Source organism: Poecilia formosa, unplaced genomic scaffold, assembly GCF_000485575.1.
Source record: "Poecilia formosa unplaced genomic scaffold, Poecilia_formosa-5.1.2 Scaffold433, whole genome shotgun sequence".
NCBI classification, from domain to species: domain Eukaryota; kingdom Metazoa; phylum Chordata; class Actinopteri; order Cyprinodontiformes; family Poeciliidae; genus Poecilia; species Poecilia formosa.
Window position 1 is genome coordinate 81,225 of NW_006800372.1, and position 5,163 is coordinate 86,387.

Here is a 5,163-nt window from a genome sequence, read left to right on the forward strand (position 1 = left end):
AGTCAGTTATTGCTCGGATTTTACGGCGCCACCTTAATTAAGACCCTGAACTTCATATTTTAACGGATAAAAAGAGAGCAGTGCGATTTGGATGTAACGCGACACTTTTGTAGAAATGTAGTGAAGTAGAAAGTACAGATACTTACTGTAAAATGTAGTGGAGTAAAAGTAGAAAGTACCCATTATTAAATCTACTTAAGTAAAGTGCAGATATATGAAAATTGTACTTAAGTACAGTAACGAAGTACTTGTACTTCGTTACTTCCCACCACTGCAGGACACCCAGGGGTAAGCCGCACTATTGAGTTGGTCAATCGAAGACTTTGTTGGGGATCCGTTCATAAAGATGTCAAGGAGTTTGTTCTCGCCTGCCCCACCTGTTCAAGAAATAAATCTTCTCACCAACCACCCTCTGGCTTACTTCAACCACTACCTGTTCCATGGTCACACATAGCCATCGATTTTGTTACTGGGCTTCCGCCCTCGAAAGGTATGACCACCATTTTCACCATCATAGACTGTTTTTCTAAAGCCTGCCATCTCATCCCTCTCCGCAAGTTACCCACCTCCGCTCAAACAGCCCTTCTACTCTTCAAACATGTATTCAAGCTGCACGGCATGCCCCAGGAGATCCTTTCAGACCGTGGCCCCCAGTTCATCTCTCAGGTTTGGAAACGGTTCTGTTCTGCCCTGGGTGCAAAACCTGTTCTCTCTTCTGGTTATCATCCACAGACAAACGGAGAGGATGAATCAGGAGATGGAGGCCACGCTTCGGTGTGTCTCCTCATCCAACCCTGAAGATTGGGCCCAGTATCTCCCTTGGGTGGAGTACGCCCATAACAGTCATGTGTCTGCAGCCACTGGTCTATCCCCTTTTGAGGTTTCCCTGGGTTACCAGCCGCCATTGCTTTCTGCCGACGAAGACAGGATCTGGGTAACCTCTGTGCAACATCACATTCGCCGTTGTAATAAAATCTGGAAGGACACAATCTTTGCATTAAACAATACAGCCGCACAAAATAAACGTCTGGCCGACTGCAGAAGAACCCCTGCTCCTGTTTATGCTGCAGCCAGACGGTTTGGCTGTCCACTAGGGACATACCGCTGAAGTCTCTGTCGAAGAAACTCTCTCCCAGGTTCATTGGGAACCTGTCATTAGTCCCACCGCTGTCCGTCTCTGTTTACCCTCCTCACTACGCATTCATCCCACCTTCCACGTTTCCCAGATCAAGCCAGTCCGGGCCGAACCCCCTCCTCCCGCCCGTGACATTGATGGTCACCTGGCATACTCCGTTCGCCGGATTGTTGACTCCCGTCGACGAGGTCGTGCCTTCCAGTATCTTGTCGACTGGGAGGGTTAAGGTCCGGAGGAACGCTCTTGGGTTCCCCGTTCTTTCATCCTTGACCCTTCTTTGCTTAAGGACTTTGCCGCCTCTCAGCCGTCCACCTCTTCTCGTCTGCAGTGGCTACTCTGGTGGTACCGATCCTGATTCCTGCTCCACACTCACTCCCTTTCCCCTTCCCCGTTTCAATAAACCATATTATTGTTTTGAAATACGCTGACTCCTTATTGTGTTCTTGCATGTGGGTTCAGAGACTGGAACTAAACATGACAGTTTCATGCCCAACAATTATGGGTATGAATGGAGCATTCCACCATGAGGCATCTCCTACCAACTAGGCATCGATTTGTACCCTCAAGACCATGGTTTTGTACAAGTAATTTTCTGACTTTCACCATATTCAAAAGAAATCTGGTTTTATGCCAATAAATCTTGCCAGCGATCAGAAGATTGTTTAGAGGTATTTTTGCTTGATCAGCGATTTTAATCTATNTGCCTTCCCCCGAGCACTCCTTTCCTGGTCCCGGTGTTCTCTGTGGATTCCTCTGTGACGCAGCAGTACGTACCTGCTTGTGGCCGAAGCCTTCCAACTCCTCAGTCGCTGGATCATTGTCAGCCGTCAGCTCGCCCTCCACACAGCCATCTTACTTGTTGGTCCTCCCACGGTCCTTGGTTCTCCTCGCCGCCACCAGGTTCCCATCTGCTCCTATAAGTAACTCACCCAGCTCTAAAGTAAGCTTCCGTCATAAGATTTGTTACTCCCTGGTTATCAAAGCCTAACCTCAACCTCTCGTCTGCAGTGGCTACTCTGGTGGTACCGATCCTGATTCCTGCACCACACTCACTCCCTTTCCCCTTCCCCGTTTCAATAAACTATATTATTGTTTTGAAATACGCTGACTCCTGATTGTGTTCTTGCATGTGGGTTCAGAGACTGGAACTAAACATGACAGAACACTCAGGCCCACAGTTAACCCCAGCAGATGCAATTAGGAGAGCGTTGTCCGAACAACAAGAACTTATATAGTCACATCATGCCGTTCTGCGTGAGCTGGGATCCCGACAGACTAATCGTTGCTTAACTGAATTGTCTAACTTTCTTCAAGGTCCGTTTCAACAGGGTCCGAGCACGCCGCCTCCATCTTCAGAGGTTCAGAAGTCGCCCCCCGCTGCTACATTTTCTGAGGTACGCCCCCCAGCACCTGATAAGTTTTCTGGAGAGGTGAAGAAATGTAAAGGGTTCATTTTACAATGTGGAATAATATTTAATCATTCACCTCAAAGTTTCAGCCATGATGACGCAAAGACAGCGCATATGTTGTCCCTGTTAACCGGACGAGCCCTGGAATGGGCTGAAGCCAAGTTTCCCTCTCCCACAAACTTTGGGTGTACATTCTCAATTTTTTTTGAAGGATTTCAAGCAGGTTTTCTGTAGATACTGACAAGACCTCCATTTCCCGTGACCTATGGAAGCTTAAGCAGGGTCAACAGATTTTGCTATAGATTTCAGAATAAAGGCTGCAGTTTCCGGCTGGGACACAGCTGCACTGAAAAGTGCATGTTTTCACGCATTGAATGAACAGATAAAGGATGAGCTGGCCACCCTGGACGAACCTGAGTCCTTAGAAGACTTTATAAGTTTAACCATCAAATTAGACAACCGCATAAGGTCATGCATCAAGGAACGAACTCGCCGCAGTTTTCATTTACAGAGTCCAACTGTTTCATCTGTGCAACCAGTTTCAGCAGCTGCCCCGAACCAGAACCCATGCAGCTGGGACACACTCGTTTGACTCCAGAGGAGAGACGAAAGAGGTTAAACTCTCGCCTGTGTCTCTACTGTGGTGAGCCCGGACACTTCATTGCAAACTGTCAAATCCGTTTAAACCCTCAGGTCCGACAGTAAAGACGAGGAGACTGCCGGCACCGACATCCACAACTCAATCTCGTCTTCTTCTTCCAGCTACCCTGATGAATAACCACCTGTCCCTTCCTCTGTCAGCTCTAATCGACTCCGGTTGTGAGCAAAACTTAATCAATGCTTCCCTAGTCAAACAGATGGACATCCAGGTCGATCCTCTTCGAGTTCCCCTCTGAGTCGCCGCCTTCAATGGAGAGGCCTTGCCACAAATCACGCACAAGACCAAGCCTATCTGTCTCATCATTTCCAGTAACCACTCTGAGAACATTTCATTCTTTGTCTTTAGTGCAACCAGTTCACCCATTGTTCTGGGTTACAACTGGTTAGTTGCCCACAACCCACACATAAACTAGGTTAAAGCACATGTTGAATCTTGGTCCTCCAACTGCCATGCTACCTGTCTTAGTTCCACAGTCCCCTCAAGCTCCACGCCTGAGGGGAACTCCGAAAGTAAAACTCCTGATCTCTCCGCAGTTCCCGTTGAGTACAATGATCTAGCTCCTGTATTCAGTAAGGATAAGGCCTTGTCACTTCCACCTCATCGCCCATATGATTGCGCCATTGATATTCTGCCCGGCGCTCCTCTGCCCAACAGCCGTCTATATAATATCTCACGTCTTGAACGCCAAACAATGGAAAAATACATTAATGATTCCTTAGGCTGCAGGCATTATCCGTTCATCCACCTCACCTCTTGGCGCAGAATTTTTCTTTGTAGGGAAAAAAGATGGCTCATTACGACCTTGCATAGACTACAGAGGTTTAAACCAAATCACCATAAAAAATAAATATCCTCTTCCACTCCTCATCAGCCTTCGAACCGGTTCAGGGGGAAACTGTGTTCACCAAATTGGATCTTAGAAATGCTTACCATCTCCTTCGCATCCGAGAAGGAGATGAATGGAAAACGGCCTTCAAGACGCCTATGGGGCATTTTGAATACTTAGTCATGCCCTTTGGTCTTTCAAACGCTCCTGCCTTTTTTCAAGCTCTAGTGAACGATGTTTTAAGAGACTTTATAAATGATTTCGTTTTTGTCTACTTGGATGATATTCTGATTTATTCCAGCTCCTTGAAGGAACATAAGTTGCACGTCCGACAAGTTCGCCAGCGTCTTCTGGAGAACCGACTCTACGTTAAAGCCGAAAAGTGAGTTCCATCAATCCTCTGTCACTTTCCTCGGATATGTCCTCGAAGGCGGACAGATAAGACCGTCGGAGGACAAAATCAAAGCTGTGTTGGAGTGGCCCAGACTTGAGACTCGAAAGCAGTTACAACGGTTCCTAGGATTTGCCAACTTTTATCGCTGTTTTATACGTAACTACAGTCAGACGGCCTCCCCACTAACAGCACTTACCTCCTCCAAGACCACGTTTTCCTGGACGCCCAAAGCAGAAGAGGCCTTTACTCAGTTAAAATTACTGTTTGCCAACCCACCAGTCCTTATCCAGCCCGATCCCACCAGACAGTTTGTTCTCGAGGTCGATGCTTCTGATTCGGGAGTAGGGGCCGTCCTGTCCCAGGTCTCTCCCAATGATGGCAAATCTCACCCATGTGCTTTCTTCTCTCGCAGACTGTCTCCTTCAGAAAGGAACTATGACGTAAGAGATCGGGAGCTACTAGCTATAAAGCTAGCCCTGGAGGAATGGGGTCACTGGCTGGAGGGAGCGGAACACCCTGTAGTGGTTTGGACTGACCACAGAAACCTCGCCTATCTTCAGTCAGCCAAACAAAACAACCCACAACAGTCCCACTGGTCAGTATTCTTTTCCCGATTTTCCCGATCCAAGAATGTTAAACCGGACGCCCTCTCCAGACTCTACACCCCTGACGACTCAGAGGAGGGACCGGCACCTCTGCTACCCCCGAGTTGCACGGTCGGGGTAGTCACTTGGGATA

At 47.9% G+C, this 5,163-nt stretch overlaps 1 protein-coding gene and 1 long non-coding RNA gene across 6 annotated transcripts in view; one reads left to right on the forward strand and one right to left on the reverse strand.

Annotated features, from left to right (window-relative positions):
• LOC103155519 (attractin-like protein 1) overlaps nucleotides 1-5,163 on the reverse strand; it is a 128,996-nt gene that overhangs the window by 69,711 nt on the left and 54,122 nt on the right. The gene's annotated exons all lie outside the window — the stretch shown is intronic.
• Nucleotides 1,941-5,026, forward strand: LOC107833724 (uncharacterized). Its single transcript, XR_001659486.1, has 3 exons — nucleotides 1,941-2,075; nucleotides 2,144-3,187; nucleotides 3,394-5,026. It is a non-coding gene; the product is annotated as an uncharacterized LOC107833724 (long non-coding RNA).